Consider the following 19,540-nt stretch of genomic DNA (forward strand, 5'->3'; position numbering starts at 1 on the left):
ATTCCTGGTCAGCTCCTGGTCACCTTGGGAGGCTATGGTGTCTTTTCTACCCAGCCCTCAATCAGGATTACCCTTATCCATCATAAAGCTTCTAACACTGCTGGCTCTCAAGGAGGCAGGGCCAGAGTCTCCATCCTCCTCTCCCCAGTGCATGTGGCCTTTTTGAAAAGTTTCCACCAGGTCCTGTGAAGGGCAAGCTGGGTCAGACAGAAAAACAGTCCTTCTATTCCCTTCCCTCAGGGCAATGGGAGCCTACCCACTTCATGTGTATCCACTCTGAGGGGGTAAGCAGTGATCCTTCTGAAAGTCAAATTATGACCTGCGGTGACCCTCTCTTTCCCACACTAGATATAGAAGGAGCCAGCTCCTTTTTCAAAATGAATAGATGAACCAATATATCAATAGTTTACATTCCTTCTAACCTGACGCTGCACTATATATAAAACTGTGCCTTTTGTCTTATTTTTATCTGCTTTGCATCTGTCTCTGGATCCCCCAACTTGAATGTGAATTCCTTGAGTGCAAAGACTGCCTTGTTCACTGCTGTGCTGAGTGTGACCCACCGTCCTGGTTTGCCTGAGGCCAAGCAGTTTCCCAGGACATGGGATTTCAGTGCTAAAACCAGGACAGTCCCAGGTAGACCTCGGCAGTTGTAACTAACTCTATCTCCAATCCAAAAGTGATGGCCAGTATGTAGCAGGTGTTCAATAAACAATAACTATGATCTAACTTTATCTTATATATTTGGCTTATTTTCAGTCATTTTACCACGTTTCCCATTTATTTCAATCTTCTCTGCTATTCTGAGCACCAGCATGCCTTTCTCTCCCTTAATTTACTCTGAGGAACCATTCCACCACTTCAGTGCCCTAAATAAAAAGCTGAGATGTCCTCAAAGTTCAAAGTTGCATCACAGGCATAATTTTCCTTGTAGTATAGCTATGTAATCAAATTGTTCCTTTACCAACACGGATCAAATTTCATAGTTTAGCATAAACAGGCTGAAACTCTTTATTTTCCTGCATTTATTAAAACCGGAAATTAAAATATCTATTATTTTTTAATGAGAACGCTAAAATTATCTGGCTGACACGTTAATATCCAGGACACACTTCATTCATGGGGGGGGGTACAACATCCATTTCCCTAATGCCAAGGCTGAACACTGCTGTCACCTTTGGGTCATCTTTTTCAACCCCTCATATTCAATCACCAAATACTACAGGGTCAAAGAAAGTATTTTAAAAAGCAACCTCTACATCTGTACTCTCACTGGCCTAGTCCTCAAAGCATCCAACATGGGAGCATAGATTCACCTGCTTCTAACTCATCCTACAACTGCCCTTGGATCTACTTTCCTAACAACTACTTTCAGAGTAATAAAATTGATAGGCATTTTTCTGATCATCTCACTTAATCCTTCAACTATAAACAGCACAGGTAATGACTAGTAAGTGGTTACCAGTTGCCTGACACTTCTCTAAGGCTTTACATGTTTCATTCATTAAACCTTTTAAAAATCTTAGAAAGTAGGAATTGTTACTATTCTTACATTACATGTGAGTAAACAGGCACAGAGTGATTAAGTAACTTACCCAATGTTCCCCACACCTTTTAGGTAGCAAAACCAGGATTTGGACTCAGATGTTTGACTGTAGAGCACACACTCTTTACCTCAACATCCTACTGCCCACCCATGGAGTCAGGCTTTTTCCCCACTCAACAGATAATGAAGTGGGCTTTCAGCAGGTAGGAAACCTTCCTGAAGTACCATGTGTAAGACCTACCGCAGCACGCTGCCTTTCTTCTATGGTACTCCCCAGGTCAGAAATTTTCATTAGAAAAAATTATTTCCTATGGCAATGTTTCCCAAAGTGCATCTTCCAATTATCACAGACATTATGGAAAATGTGGATTTTGTGGATAAACTGGATTTGGAAACTTTACACTCTTCATTCCCTTTTTTGAAATACAGATATCATTCAATGCAGCATATTAAAGGTTCTGAGAAAATCAGGAACGAAGAAGCCTACTGAATTTAGTTTAAACCACTGTTTCTCAAACTAGTTTGACTGTGAAATTACATCTATATGTATCCTCTATTAGCATAAGTCTCAGAACATACTTTGGAAAATGGTGTGCAATAGATTCACATCTAAACACCTTGGCTTCATTTTCAAAGTCTTACATGGTGTACTCCCTTCTTCACCTGTCCAAAGTCACTTCTCATTTGAGAATCAAAAATAAATGTAATTCAATATATCAACAAGTTAAAGAAGAAAAATTATGTGATCATATTGATTGACACAGAAAAAGAATTTGATAAAAAATGTAACACCCACGCACAATAAAAGCCATGAGTTAGAAATGGAGGGGAATTACCTCAACTTGATCAGGATCATCTGCAAAGAACCCATAGCCAGGACTGAATGCTCTCCTCTTAAGACTGGGGAAAAAGTAAGGAGGTCTGCTTGAACCATTGCTGTAAAACATAGTACTAGATATTCCAGCCACTGTAATAAAGCAAGAAAAAGAAATAAAAGGCATACAGATCAGGAAGGAAGAAATAAAACTACTCCGAACTGCAGAGGTCATGATTGTTTATGTAGCAAACTCAAGAAATTTACAAAATCTTCTAGAACTAATAAGTGAGTTCAGTAAGTTTGCAGAATACAAGATCAACATCCCAAATTCAAATGCATTTCTATATACTAATAATAATCATAGGGAAACCAAAATTTAAAACATAATACCATTTATAATCACTCCAAATAAAATAAAAGACTTAGGTGTCTGGTATATTTCTACCATGGGATACTACTCAACAATAAAAAAGATCAAACTATTGATACATGCAAAAACTTGGATAAATCTGCAGGGAATCATGCTGAGTAAAAAAAAAAAAAAGCCAGTCTGAAAGGTTTCATAGTGAATGTATTCCATTTATACAACATTCTTGAAATGACAAAAGTTTTTAAATTTAGAAATTTTAGAAAAGATTAGAAGTTGCCAGAGGTTAAAAAATGGGGAGTGATGTGGGAAAGAAACATTTGTCATAACAGGCAACACAAAGGATCCTCATGATGGTGGAACTGTTTTGTATCTTGACTGTGGTGGGAGATATGCAAATTTACACCAGGGACAACACTGTAGAGATCTTAATATAATTAATGCAATTATTCTTGTATTAACATGATATACTTATGCATCTTATACAGCTTAATACAATAGAACTTAAAACACACATGCACCCACAAATGAGTACAAGTAAAACTGGGGAAAGCTGAATACTGTAGGTGGATTGCACCAATGTCAATGCCCTGGCTGTGATATTGTACTCTATTTTGTAAGATGCTACCGTTGGGGGAAACTGGGTAAAAATATATGGAGTCTCTCTGTATTATTTCTTACAATTGCATGTGAATCTACAATTATCTCAATGAAATTTCAATGAAAATAAAGAGAGAAGGCAATAACATATCATAACATTTATGGTTCTTTGATGCCCCGCTGCCAGGAATCTTCTGTGAAGAGTCAGAACTGGGGACTCATTCACCTTTTAGGTGTCATCAAGAAGGGTATTAGATTGGTTCAAGATGGCAGAGTAGAAGGACATGCTCTCACTCCCTCTTGCAAAAGCACTGGAATCAAAACTAACTGCTGAACAATCATCAACAGGAAGACATTGGAACTCACCAAAGAAGATACACCACATCCAAAGACAAAGGAGAAGTCACAGTCAGATGGCAGGAGGGGTGCAATCACAATAAAATCAAATCCCATAACTGCTGAGTGGGTGACTCACAAACTGGAGAAAACTTATACCACAGAAGTCCACCCACTGGAGTGAAGGTTCTGAGCCCCATGTCAGGCTACCCAACCTGGGGGTCCAGCAAAATGGAGGAGGAATTACTAGAGAATAAAACTTTGAAGGCTAGTGGGAATTTTTTTTTTTTTTTTTTTTTTTTTGCGGTACATGGGTCTCTCACTGTAGCAGCCTCTCCCGTTGCAGAGCACAGGCTCCAGACGTGCAGGCTCAGCGGCCAAGGCTCACAGGTCTAGCTGTTCCGCAGCATGTGGGATCTTCCCGGACCGGGCCACGAACCCGTGTCCCTTGCATCAGCAGGCAGACTCTCAACCACTGCTCCACCAGGGAAGCCCCTCTAGCGGGATTTGATTGCAGGACTTCGACAGGACTGCAGGAAACAGAGACTCCATTCCTGGAGGGCACACACAAAGTAGTGTGTGCATTAGGACCCAGGGGAAGGAGCAGTGACCCCATAGGAGACAGAACCAGACCTACCTGCTAGTGTTGGAGGGTCTCCAGCAGAGGCAGGGGGTGGCTGTGTCTCACCGTGAAGACAAGAACAGTGGCAGCAGAAATTCTGGGAAGTATTCCTTGGCATGAGCCCTCCCAGAGTCCACCATTAGCCCCCAAAACAGTCTGTACGCTTCAGTGCTGGGTTGCCTCAGGAGAAACAACCAACAGGGAGGGAACCCAGCCCCACCAATCAGCACACAAGTGGATTAAAGTTTTACTGAGCTCTGCCCAGCAGAGAAACACCTAGCTCTACCCACCACCAGTCCCTCCCATCAGGAAGCTTGCACAAACCTCTTAGATAGCCTCATCCACCAGAGGGCAGACAGCAGAAGCATGAAAAACTACAATCCTGCAGACTGTGGAACAAAAGCCACATTCACAGAAAGAGAGACAACATGAAAAGGCAGAGGGCTATGTACCAGATGAAGGAACAAGATAAAACCCCAGAAAAACAACTAAACGAAGTGGAGACAGGCAACCTTCCAGAAAAAGAATTCAGAATAATGAGAGTGAAGATGATCCAGGACCTAGGAAAATGAATGGAGGGAAAGATTGAGAAGATGCAAGAAATGTTTAACAAAGACCTAGAAGAATTGAAGAACAAACAAACAGAGATGAACAATAAAATGACTGAAATGAAAAATACACTAGAAGGAATCAATAGCAGAAGAACTGAGGCCGAAGAATGGATAAGTGACCTGGAAGACAGAATGGTGGAATTCACTGTGGCAGAACAGACTAAAGAAAAAAGAATGAAAAGAAATGAAGACAGCCTAAGAGACCTCTGGGACAACATTAAATGCAACAACATTCACATTATAGGGGTCCCAGAAGGAGGAGAGAGAGAAAAAGGACTCGAAAAATAGTTGAAGAGATTATAGTTGAAAAGTTTCCTAACATGGGAAAGGAAATAGCCACCCAAGTACAGGAAGCACAGAGAGTCCCATACAGGATAAACCCAAGAGGACACACGCTAAGACACATACTAATCAAATTGGCAAAAATTAAAGACAAAGAGAAATTATTGAAAGCAGCAAGGGAAAAATGACAAATAACATACAAGGGAACTCCCATAAGGTTAACAGCTGATTTCTCAGCAGAAACTCTACAAGCCAGAAGGCAGTGGCAGGACATATTTACAGTGATGAAAGGGAATAACCTACAACCAAGATTACTCTACCAAGCAAGGATCTCATTCAGATTCAATGCAGAAATCAAAAGCATTACAGACAAGCAAAAGCTAAGAGAATTCAGCAACACCAAACCAGCTCTACAACAAATGCTAAAGGAACTTCTCTAAGTGGGAAACACAAGAGAAGAAAAGGACCTACAAAAAGAAACCCAAAACAATTAAGAAAATGGTCATAGGAACATACATATCGATAATTACCTTAAACGTGAATGGATTAAATGCTCCAACAAAAAGACACAGGCTCGCTGAATGGATATAAAAATAAAACCCATATATATGCTGTCTACAAGAGACCCACTTCAGACCTAGGGACACATACAGACTGAAAGTGAGGGGATGGAAAAAGATGTTCCATGCAAATGGAAATCAAAAGAAAGCTGGAGTAGCAATACTCATATCAGATAAAATAGACTTTAAAATAAAGAATGTTACAAGAGACAAGGAAGGACACTGCATAACGATCAAGGGATCAATCCAAGAAGAAGATATAACAATTATAAATATATATGCACCCAACATAGGAGTACCTCAATACATAAGGCAACTGCTAACAGCTATACAAGAGGAAATTGACAGTAACACAATAATAGTGAGGGACTTTAACAATTCACTTACACCAATGGAGAGATCATCCAAACAGAAAATTAATAAGGAAACACAAGCTTTAAATGACACAATAGACCAGATAGATTTCATTGAGATTTATAGGACATTCCATCCAAAACCAGCAGATTACACTTTCTTCTCAAGTGCACATGGAACATTCTACAGGATAGATCACATCTTGGGTCACAAATCAAGCCTCAGTAAATTTAAGAAAATTAAAATCATATCAAGCATCTTTTCTGACCACAACGCTATGAGATTACAAATCAATTATAGGGAGAAAAAATGTAAAAAACACAAACACAGTGAGAATAAACAATATGTTACTAAATAACCAAGAGATCACTGAAGAAATCAAAGAGGAAATCAAAAAATACCTAGAGACAAATGACAATGAAAACACGACAATCCAAAACCTATCAGATGCAGCAAAAGCAGCTCTAAGAGGGAAGTTTATAGCAATACAATCCTACCTCAAGAAACAACAAACATCTCAAATAAACAATCTAACCTTAAACCTAAAAGAAGCAGAGAAAGAAGAACAAACAAAACCCAAAGGTACTAAAAGGAGGGAAATCAGGAAGATCAGAGCAGAAATAAAAGAAATAGAAACAAAGAAAACAATAGCAAAGATGAATAAAACTGAAATCTGGTTCTTTGAGAAGATAAACAAAATTGATAAACCATTAGCCAGGCTCATCATAAAAAAACAGGGAGAGGACTCAAATCAATGAAATCAGAAATGAAAAAGAAGTTACAACAGACAGCGCAGAAATAGGAAGCATCCTAAGAGACTAACAAGCAACTCTATGCCAATAAAATGGACAACCTGGAAGAAGGAGAAATTCTTAGAAGGGTATAGCCTTCCAAAGACTGAACCAGAAAGAAATAGAAAACATGAACAGACCAATCACAAGTAAGGAAATTGAAATTGTGATTAAAAATCGTCCAACAAATAAATGTCCATGACTAGATGACTTCACAGGTGAATTCTATCAAACATTTAGAGAAGATCTAAACCCCATCCTTCTCAAAGTCTTCCAAAAAATTGCAGAGGAAGGAACAGTCCCAAACTCACTCCATGAGGCCACCATCACCCTGATACCAAAACCAGACAAAGATACTACAAAAAAAGAAAATTACACACCAATATCACTGATGAATATATATGTAAAAATCCTCAACAAAATACTAGCAAACAGAATCCAACAGCACATTAAACGGATCATACAACATGATCAAGTGGGATTTATCCCAGGGAAGCAAGGATTCGTCAATATATGCAAATCAATCAATGTGATACACCATATTAACAAATTGAAAAAGAAAAACCATATGATCATCTCAATAGATGCAGAAAAAGCTTTTGACAGAATTCAACACCCATTTATGATAAAAAACTCTCTAGAAAGTGGGCACAGAGGGAAGCTACCTCAACATAATAAAGGTCACATATGACAAACCCAAAGCAAACATCACTCTCAATGGTGAAAAACTGAAAGCATTTTCTCTAAGATCAGGAGCAAGACAAGGATGTCCACTCGCACCACTATTATTCAACATAGTTTTGGAAGCCCTAGCCATGGCAATCAGACAAGAAAAAGAAATAAAAGGAATAGAATTTGGAAGAGAAGAGCAAAATTGTCACTGTTTGCAGAGGACATGCTACTATGCATAAAGAATCCTAAAGATGCCACCAGAAAACTCCTAGAGCTAATCTATGAATTTGGTAAAGTTGCAGGATACAAATTAATGAACAGAGATCTCTTGCATTCCTATACACTAATGATGAAAAATCTGAAAGAGAAATTAAGGAAACACTGCCATTTACCATTGCAACAAAAAGAATAAAATACCTAGGAATAAACCTACCTAGGGAGACAAAAACCTGTAGGCAGAAAACTATAAGACACTGATGAAAGAAATTAAAAATGATACAAAATGAGTGGAAGAATCAATATTGTGAAAATGAATATATTATCCAAAGCAATCTACAGATTCAATGCAGTCCCTATCAAATTACCATTGGCATTTTTTACAGAACTAAAACAAAAAGTCTTAAAAATTTGTATGGAGACACAAAAGACCCCAAATAGCCAAAGCAGTCTTGAGGGAAAAAAACGGAGCTGGAGGAATCAGACTCCCTGACTTTGGACTATATGACAAAGCTACAGTAATCAAGACAATATGGCATGGGCACAAAAACAGAAATATAGATCAATGGCACAGGATAGAAAGCCCAGAGATAAACCCATGCACCTATGGTAAACTAATCTATGACAAAGGAGGCAAGGATATACAATGGAGAAAAGATAGTCTCTTCAAGAAGTAGTGCTGGGAAAACTGGACAGCTACATGGAAAAGTATGAAGTTAGAACACTCCCTAACACCATTCACAAAAATAACTCACAATGGATTAGAGACCTAAATGTAAGACTGGACACTATAAAACTCTTAGAGGAAAACATAGGAAGGACACTCTTTGACATAAATCACAGCAAGATCTTTTTTGATCCACCTCCTAGACTAATGGAAATAAAAACAAAAATAAACAAATGGGACCTAATGAAACTTAAAAAGCTTTTGCACAGCAAAGGAAACCATAAGCAAGATGAAAAGGCAACCCTCAGAATGGGAGAAAATATTTGGAAATGAATCAATGGAGAAAGGATTAATCTCCAAAATATATAAACAGCTCATGCAGCTCAATATTAAAGAAACAAACAACCCAATGCAAAAATGGGCAGAAGTCCTAAATAAACATTTCTCCAAAGAAGACCTACAGATGGCCAAGAGGCACATGAAAACCTGCTCATCATCACTAATTATTAGAGAAATGCAAATCAAAACTACAATGAGGTACCACCTCACACCAGTTAGAATGGGCATCATCACAAAATCTACAAACAAATGCTGGAGAGGGTGTGGAGAAAAGGGAGCCCTCTTGCACTGTTGGTGGGAATGTAAATTGATACAGCCACTATGGAGAACAGTATGGAGGTTCCTTAAAAAACTAAAAATAGAATTACCATATGACTTAGCAATCCCATTACTGGGCATTTACCCAGAGAAAACCATAATTCAAAAAGATGGGCTTCCCTGGTGGCGCAGTGGTTGAGAGTCCGCCTGCCGATGCAGGGGACGCGGGTTCATGCCCAGGTCTGGGAAGATCCCACGTGCCGTGGAGCGGCTGGGCCTGTGACCCATGGCTGCTAAGCCTGCGCGTCCAGAGCCTGTGCTCCACAACGGGAGAGGCCACAACAGTGAGAAGCCCGCGTACCGCAAAAAAAAAAAAAAAAAAAAAAGACACAAGCACCCCAGTGTTCATTGCAGCACTATTTACAATAGCCAGGTCATGGAAGCAACCTAAATGCCCATCGACAGACGAATGGATAAAGAAGATGTGGTACGTATATACAATGGAATATTACTCAGCCATAAAAAGGAACAAAATCGGGTCATTTGTAGAGACGTGGATGGATCTAGGGACTGTCATACAAAGTGAAGTAAGTCAGAAAGAGAAAAACAAATATCGTATATTAAAGCATATATGTGGAATCTAGAAAAAATGGTACAGATGAACCGGTTTGCAGGGCAGAAATTGAGACACAGATACATAGAACAAACGTATGGACACCAAGGGGGGAAAGCAGCGGGGTGGGGGGGGCTGGTGTGATGAATTGGGCGATTGGGATTGACATGTATACACTGATGTGTATAAAATTGATGACTAATAAGAACCTGCTGTATAAAAAAACAAATAATATAAAAATTTTGAAAAAAAGGGTATTTAACTTGGGTTTTTGATAGTTACAATTCATGCACTGCCTGTGATTTTCCCACCTCAAACAGACTGTGATATAGATATAAAGTAGCATAGGTGATACTAAACATTGCAGTTCCCTCTTCCCCCATAACTTTAAGGAAAGCAGGGGAATTATCTAGGCAGCATCCAGGAGCTTAGGTAATACTAACAGGTGAAAGAAGACGCCACATCAGGTTGTAAAACAGTGGCAAGGGTCTGATTTTCTTCCTTTACGCTTAGAAAGAATAGAGTAGGAGGTAGAACAGGAGTGATATTTTCTTTTTTCTCTACAATATGAGCATGCTTTCATTTGATAAAGGAGGAATTTTTTTTAATGAATGTGCCATTTTTCCTGTCACTAGGGAATTACTTTATTGGGAGATTAAATAAATGAAAATGATACCACAATGTAAATGGCAGTGGTTATGTGGGTTGGTGCCTTAAAGGCAATTTTATATTTTTATTCATGAACCTCTTTATTTTACGAATTTCATATGAAAATGTATTATTACTATAATAAGACAAGAATGTTTTAAATGAAAAAGGCAATGAATGATTATTTATTGAATGGATCAATAACTGCTGCAGTCAAATCTTGTATAAGCTACTACAGTAAAACAATCCATGAAAATATGGACAAACTCTTCAATAAGTATTGATTGACCTGAATAGGTTCTGAATGAAAATAGGTGAGCACAAAAAGTATATGAATGTGCTTGATTCTTAGGAAGAGAAAGTCATTGCTAAAGTCAATTTCAGAGAGATAACAATGCATTGAAAGCAGTTTATTTAGACCATGTGACTCTGAACACAGGTCCCACACAGAGCAGACACTCATTTGAGTCTGTGCTCTGCAAATGGCATACGGTGTCCTTCACAATTTGTCCACAATGGATCTTTATGAATTTCCAAATTACACACTCTAGTCACATTCATAGCAGTTAATTTCAAGCTGTTCCTCAAACAAAGCATTCTCTTTCAACCTCTGTGCTTTTACATTGAAACGGGCCTCCCCTCTGGGTTTAGTAAACTGCTTCTCCCTGAGAAGAGGAGAGAGCCACAGGTGCTGGAAGTGGGCAGCTCTCAGTGACCTGGAAACTGTCTATCACAGCTGCAGGACTCAGGGGAGCTGGGGGAATGTGGGCCAGAAGTTAGAGCATCTCCTACAGCAGCTCTGGGGAGAAAGGCCTCACATACACTCCTGGGACCGGTGGGGTGGGGTGGAGGACAAGGCGGTACCCCAACAAAGGAATTTAGAAGGAGCCAACAAACTGTGTCTGCATTTACGCTTTGATCTGGCAATTCTACTTCTCGGAGTTTGCTCTGAACAGACACCTCTACAAGGACAAAACAACATAGGAACAGGTTTTTAATAATTGTGGCATTATTTATAACAGCAAAACATTGGGAACAACTTGATACTCATTCATGAGAAACTGGGTGAATAAAGTATGGTACATCTATATACTGGAGTACCAAGAATGAGGAAGAGCCCTCTGAACTCATGCAGAGTGACTTCCAGGATATATTTTAAATGAAAAAGAAGTACAAAAGAGTGTGTACAGCATGCTGTCCTTTCTGGAAGAAAGAAGGAATAATTATATATCTATATACACATACTGCAAAAAAAACTACAGAAGGGATAGTCATAAACCAGGGATGATAGTTATATGTAGGGTTGGTGGGAAGCAGGTGGAGGCAAACGGATAGGAATGAGACCTCTCTAGCTATTCCTCTTTATATGATTTTGACTTGAGTTATGTATGTTTTACATATTCAAAAGAAAACAATTAAATGAAAGGATTTTAAAAAATCAAACTAAAATTGACTACAAAAAAATTAACCTGTGTACTTCTAATATATAACCACACAGAAGAAGAAGACTTAATTCCAACCACTTTGGAACTCAGTTCTCTGACTATAAACTTTAATACTAAGGCTATATTGTAAACACAAGATAATTGCAATTGCAAAAAAAAAAATTTGAACTTTACTTAGCAGTAAAGTAGGACCAACTTGTTGCTGGTGGTATCACTCATATAGTGATTCTGAAACTATTTTGCTGGGGTTGGAGGATAGAGGAACTGAGTAGATATATTCATTCTGATGTTGTAGGGAACCAGGGTTCTCACTGTGAAAAAGAGACATACAAATATGGAATGGGGAAAGGAGAAGAACTCTGTGTTCCTAAGCTAATATTAAAGTTATCAGTGTAAACTCATGAAATTTAAAAATAAGTTTTCTGGCTCTGTCCACCAGAAGGGTCTAGAAGCAGTGACAGCTGAGTGGCCAAGCACAAGCCTATCTACCCCCATCGGCTTGGTTTCTAGATCTCATTCCCTATAGTATTTTGGACAGCTACGAATATACTAGCAACATTATATATTTAATGACACAATTGGGCACTGAGGCGCCTTTTATTTTAGCCATGAGCAGAATGAGGTTGGGCCAGTTTTCTGAATCTAATGATCTAAGGCCCTTGAAGAGGAAGTGGGAGTGGAAAGTAGAGGAGGGACCACTTCTGAGAGTGTGGTAGGTGGAGCCATCAAAAAGCACACTCAGTTATGCTATAATTTTGACAAGGTCAGTGGATATGAAAGAGCAAAACTGTAGTCTGTTGAAAATTTGGAAACATTTTTAGAAGAGATAAACATGAGCTTCTAGTAGGATATTTTATTCTTTTTCAAAGCCAATCATTTATCTCTATTATTCCTTAATTACCATAATTATAAAAATTTTTGTATAAGAACACCAAAAATTTCCCCATATTACATTTCACGATCCTCTGCAGTCTGCACATGTCCTGTCGAGACTGTCAATAACCTTGGTTGTGTGACTGCTGTCATGTCAGCTTGAACAAATTGCAGTTACAGTGACAAAGAGTAACTGTTAACCACAGGATGATTCCACAGTGTAGTGCATAGAATGTGGAGGAAACTTTAATTCCTCTTGGACAGGCGGCCACTTAGATCTAAAAGGACCTGAGAAATCAGGCCAATAGAGAGGCATATGGATATTGAGAAGGAACAGTAGGAATGAGACAAGGGTTTACAAGCAGAGCCAGGGTCTTCCCAGTAGAGGTCATAACTGAAGTCAGAGGGGTGATATGACATCTTGGGGAAAGTACATAGGAGAAAGAGCTGAAGAATGTTTATAGTAAAACTAAAGCAAAAATAACACCAATCAAACCCTAAACCTTACATTTCTAAAGAGTCCTTGAAAGATCAGAAGACAGATCTTATGGTGGGTTCAAATTCTCAGAAATGAGAACTAGCTCATCGCTGAGTAGAGGTAAAAGTGAAACATAAGCCCTTGTCACAAGTGTTTTCAAGTTAGTGATCATCCTATAGCTAACAATAAATAATAACATTTCTATTCCATAAAATAGAGCACTAACAAGGTGTGCTAAATAAGAAGGAAGTCTGAAGACTAAATAAGAAAAGTTTAGCCATCTTAAGATGCTAGAAGAATAATATTAGGGGTCCCTAAGACACAAGCACACATACTGAATTCAGATATATGAAATGTCTCACCTGCTAATCGAGCAGAGGGAAGGAAATCAGTGGTTGTTGCCCGAACACTTGGAATATACGATTCTCTAAGTATGGAATAAAAGCAGACTAGCAGTTGTTTTCTTTTCAATTTAATAACTGTATTAACTTGATCTGTGCTCTTATCAGCTCTAAGCAGAGAGGAGACAGACCTTTAACTTCATTGGATTGGAGAACAATAACACATAATTCAAATGCTTCAGGGAGTGAGGTTGGTGATTACTGTTTGGCATCCAAATGTAAAATTAGGTGGAGCATCACTGTATAATCAGAAATACCCATGTGTGGGAGCCAGTGGACGTTCAAGCTGGAGGTGGGTGGAGCACCACCCAGAGCAAGGTGACAGGACCCGAGATCAGGGCAGCCCTGCCTGTGGCCTTAGAGCCCGAGCCATGTGGGGTAGCATTTGCACAGTAGCGCAGCCCTGCCCAGCGCAGGGTATCCAAGCCCAAGCAATGCTGGAGCCTGAACAGGGTGTTAAGTAGTCAATTTGAAGATGTTTGTGTTGCTTGGTATCACTCTCTCTCTGTTTCTAGGTATCTTCTCCAAACTCTAATATATATGCCCATGATGTGTGTGTGTGTGTATGTGTGTGTGTGTGTGTGTGTGTTGTGTTGTGCGAGGCAGAGCTCTACTTTCTCCCGCCCTAGAGGATACTGGGGGTCAAATCCACATATTTCCAAGTCCATCCAGAGCAAACCTCTTTCTTATCTACTCCTCTCCTTTGGGATTGAAGTACTTTTAGGACTTTTGTGGATTGTGTCTGAATACGAGTTCAAATTATACTACTTTTCTAATTTCAGAAGTAACCAGAAGGCATCCATGAGCTGAGCTAGTTTTAAGATGCCCCATGAAATCAGCATTGACTCTAAGTGCCATCTTCAGCACCAGTGGTCTGGGGCAGGTGAAGTTAGCTGCCTCATCCGCTGGACTCTAGGAGCACCGTGCTCTTATTTGGTCATGTCACCTGGCAGTTCATGTGTGTATATGTTTGTCTCTGCCCTGAGGGCTGGGAGCTGCTTAACCAGAAGCTCTGTTTCATATCAGGGTATCCAGGCCTGGAACATAGTAAGTGTTCAATAAATGTGTGTTGAGTTAATACAAGTCTACGCCGGGGGAAATGTACAGTGGCCTAGTACATAGCATTTTTCTTTTTGAGATTTTAGATAGTGATGCTCAGAATTCCAGGTATGCTTTCATAACAATGAAATCTGAGAGGTTCTTTCTAAATTACGGCAATAGGTTAAAGGCATTTTTAAACTTTTCAATTAAAAAATGTTGGCAATTATAGCCCTTCTTTAAGAAGCATACAATTTCCATTTTTCTTGTTCTACCAATTTACTTCTCAGTTTGTTTCCAAGTCCTGCATCAAATAATGCTTTTCTCCTATGTTATTCATACATAACCAGAATAAGAGATAGAGCAGTCTTAAGTTGAATAGTATACCAAACAGACTTGCAAAACATATGAATGTATATTATCAAGTTTCATTCTGTACATTTGTGACATGAACTTTTAAAAACCCATCATACAACATTATATAGCTTGAAACATAAACTGAGGGATCGATTCTACAAAATCAATGAAATAAAAAGCTCCAAGTGACTACTTTTACAGTTGACAGTTTAAAAGAATAAGAAAAACTTCCACTCTCAGTGCACACATCAAATCTCACCCCAAAATCCTGGCAGCCCATGTGGAGAAGGGGAAGGGGTACATGATCAGCAAAGTTTGTGTCATGCCTCCTATAACCACCAGAATCAATATTGCTTTCAACAAAGGAGGCTGGGAAAACTAGATATCCAGATGCAAACTATGTTCCGTCTATATTAAACTTTGTTTTTATCGTGAACGGATGCTGGATTTTGCCAAAAGCTTCTTCTGCATCTATTAAGATGATCATGTGATTTTTTTATCCTTCTTTTTGTTAATGTGTTGTATCGTGTTGATTGATTTGCAGATACTAAACCATCATTGCATCCCTGGAATAAATCTCGCTTGATCACGATGTACGATCATTTTAATGTATCGCTGAATTTGGTTTGCTAATATTTTGTTGAAGATTTTCACATCTATGTTCATCAGGGATATTGCCTGTAATTTTCTTCCTTGGTAGTGTCTTTGTCCTGTTTTGGTTTCAGGGTTATGCTGGTCTTAATATAGAGTGAGTTTGGAAATGTTCCCTCCTTTTCAATTTTTTGGAATAGTTTGAGAAGGCTAGGTATTAACTCTTCTTTAAATGTTTGGTAGACTCCCCCTGTGAAGCCATCTGATCCTGGTCTTTCGTTTATGGAAAGTTTTTTGATTAATAATTCAATTTCATTGCTAGTAATTGGTCTGTTTAGATTTTCTATTTCTTCCTGATTCAGTCTTGGAAGATTACATGTTTCTAGGAATTTACTCATTTCTTCTAGGTTGTTCAATTTATTGGCATATAACTTCATAGTATTCTCTTAAGATTGTATTGCTGTGACATTGGTTGTAACTTCTCTTTCATTTCTAGTTTTATTTATTTGGGTCCCTGTCTCTTTCTTTCTTGATGAGTCTGGGCTAAGGTTTATCAATTTGGTTTATCTTTTAAACAGATCTTTTCATTGACCTTCTCTATTATTATTGATGGTGGTGGTGGTGGTCTCTCATTTATTTCTACTTTATTTCTTTCCTTCCTTCTGCTAACTTTGGGCTCTGTTTGTTCTTCTTTTTCTAATTCCCTTAGGTGGAAATTTAGGTTGTTTATTTGGGATTTTTCTTGTTTCTTGAGTAGGCTTATATCACTATAAACCTTCCTCTTAGAATTGCTTTTGCTCTGTCCCATAGATTTTGGAAAGTTACGTTTGTATTTTCATTTGTCTCAAGGTATTTTTAAAATTTTCTCTGATTTCTTTGTTGACCCATTGGATTTTTAGTAGCATGTCGGTTAGTCTCCACATATTTGTGTTTTATTCCAGTGTTCTTCCTGTAATTGATTTCTAGTTTCATACCTTGTGGTCAGAAAATGATACTTGATATAATTTCAATTTTCTCAAATTTATTGAGACTTCTTTTGTGGCCTAGCATGTGACCTGGAGAAAGTTCCATGTGCACTTGAAAAGAATGTGTATTGTTTTTGTATGGAATGTTCTGTAACTATCTGTGAATTCCAAATGGTCTAACATGTCATTTAAGGTCACTCTTTCCTTATTTATTTTCTGTCTGATCTATCAACATTCATTGATGTAAGTGTGGTATTAAAGTCCCCTACTATTAATGTATTACTACCAATCTCTCCCTTTATGTCTGTTAATATTTGCTTTATATATTTAGATGCTCCTACATTAGGTGCATATGTTTATGAATGTTATATATCTTCTTCTTGTATTGACTCCTTTATCATTATGTAATGCCCTGCTTTGTCTTTTGTCATAGACTTTGTTTTAAAGTCTATTTTGTTTGATATGAGTATTGCTACCCCAGTTTTCATTTCCATTTGCATGGAATATCTTTCTCCATCCTTTCACTTTCATCTGTGTGTATCTCTAGCTCTAAAGTGTGTCTCTTGTAGGCAGCATATATATGGGTCTTGTTCTTGTTTGTTTGTTATTATTCATTCAGTCACTCTACATCTTTTAATTGTAGAGTTACCTTTAAAACGATTTTAAAGGTAAAACGATTTACCTTTAAAATGATTATTGATAAGCATGTACTTATTGTCATTTTGTCACTTATTTTCTGGTTGTTTTGTAATTCTTTCCTTAAAGTTCTTAATTTTTATATATTAAAATTTATCAATCTTATCATTATATTCAATGTTTTTTAAAATTTAGTCAAAAAAAATTTTCCCAACCATGTTCATGTTTTGGCTTTTACATATTAGTCCTTAATCATTTGGAATTGATTTTTTTTTTTTTTTTTTTTTGGCAGTACGTGGGCCTCTCACCGCCGCAGCCTCTCCCATTGTGGAGCACAGGATCCGGACGTGCAGGCCCAGCGGCCATGGCTCACGGGCCCAGCCACTCCGTGGCACGTGGGATCTTCCTGGACCGGGGCACAAACCCGTGTCCCCTGCATCGGCAGGTGGACTCTCAACCACTGCGCCACCAGGGAAGCCCAGTTTTAATTACCATAATTTCATAAGAAATTCTGCTGCTTGGTAAGGTAAATCCCCTCCTCCTGCTATTGCTCTTCAAAAATGTCCTGGCTATCTCATTATTCTTTCATGTAGACTTCAGAATAATCTCATCAAATTCTACCAGGAATACCCTGTTGAAATTTTGGGTGGAATTGTATTAAATCTATCCGTTAATTTGAGAAGAATTGACATTTAATGATATAAAACCACCACCATTTTGTTAGTCAGGAATCCATGGGTCAGGATTCAGAGGAAGCACAGCAGGGACGGTTCTACACCTACCGTGACATCTGGCCTCGGGTGGGAAGATGGAAAGACTGAATGGGACTCAGTAGCTCACAGGAAGACTCGTCTGAAGGCTCCTTCATTCACATGTCTGGCTGTTGAAGCTGGCTGTCTGCTGGAAACTCAGCTGTGGCTGTCATTCAGAACATCCATTTATGGCCTCTCCATGTGGCTGCCTGGCTTTCTCACAGCACAGTGGCTTGGTTCCCAGAGAACCAAGAGGAAGCTGTATCACCTTTCATGGTCTAACCTGGGAAATTACGTAGTATCACTTCCAGCCTAGAATCATAAATCCACTTCTGGAGGGAGAAATACCAGTCACTTTCTAAGATAGTAGATGAGATAGTAAATACTGCTGTGGCTATCTTTGGAAAACACAGTCTGCCACATAAGTCTCCCTGTCTATTCACATGGTATCGCTCATTTTTATGTGTTAATCATGACTTAATAACCATTTCTAATTTTCCCTGTAGAGATAGTGCATGTTTAGCTAGATTTACTACTCAGTACATTATATGCTCCATAACTATTGTTAATGATGGTTTCTTATTAAATGTGTTTTTAGTTGCTTGTGATGTAAAGAAATGCAACTGCTTTTGAATCCAGCCACCTTGCTAAACTCCCAACTCCTAAAATAATTTATTTTAAATTGTTTTGACTTTTTAATGTGATTATATCATCTGCAAATAATGATACTTTTATTTCTCCTTCCTAATCATTATGATTCCAGTCAGTATTTTTTTAACCTCATTACACTGCATAGAACTTCCAATGAAATTTCAATAGAAGTGATAATAGCAAGCCTCCTTGTGGCATTTTTTAATTGTAAGGGAATAAATACAGTCATCCCTAGACATCCACAGAGTATTGGTTACAGGACCCACACGAATACCAAAAATCCACAGATACACAAGTCTCATATAAAATGGCTTAGTATTTGCATATGGACATACTCCCTCACACTTTAAATCATCTCTGGATTACTTATGACACCTAATGCTATGTAAATAACTGTAAATACAATGTAAATAGTTGCTGGTGTGTGGCAAATCAAGTTCTGCTTTTGGAATTTTCTGGAATTCTTTTTCCTAATATTTTTGATCTGCAGTTGGTTGAATCCGAGAATGCAGAACTGCAGATACGGCAGGCCAACTGTACTTCGACTGTTTCCACATTTAGAGTGCTGGTGCTCTGGTTTTTAAACATACTCTTTATTGTTTAAGGTATTGCCTTCTAGTTCTGATTCACTAAGAGATTTTGACATTAATTAGAATACTATCAAGTACTTTTTCTACATGTACTAAGAGAAACATATAGATATTTTTCTTTTTTTATATACAATGTCTACTTGACTTGCTAGTAATATTGTTTAGGATTTTTGTTTCTGTTAATGAGATAAGTGGGCCTATACTTTTCCATTCTCATACTGTTCTGGTTTGGTTTTGGTAGCATAGTTATACCGGCTTTATAGAATGAATTGGTATTCTTCCTTCTTTTCCTATAACTCTTGCAAAGAGTTTGAATAAAATTGGGATTGTCCTTGGAATGTTTATTAAAACTTGCCTATAAAACCATTTGTCTTGTGTTTTCTTTGTGGGAAGATGATAATCACTACTTCAGTTTCTTTAATAGCTATAGGACTACTGAAGTCTATTATTTTTCAGGTCAATTC

General features: G+C 38.2%; 1 protein-coding gene across 1 annotated transcript in view; it reads right to left on the reverse strand.

Annotated features, from left to right (window-relative positions):
- Nucleotides 1-2,432: 2,432 nt before the first annotated feature.
- Nucleotides 2,433-19,540, reverse strand: part of RTTN (rotatin) — a 176,044-nt gene continuing 158,936 nt past the window's right edge. Inside the window, exon 50 of the mRNA XM_082641618.1 lies at nt 2,433-2,513. The gene's annotated coding sequence lies outside the window, so the exon portion shown is untranslated. The remainder of the gene's footprint in view (nt 2,514-19,540) is intronic.

Source organism: Mesoplodon mirus (assembly GCF_964341445.2).
Source record: "Mesoplodon mirus genome assembly, chromosome: 13".
In the NCBI taxonomy this organism is placed as follows: domain Eukaryota; kingdom Metazoa; phylum Chordata; class Mammalia; order Artiodactyla; family Ziphiidae; genus Mesoplodon; species Mesoplodon mirus.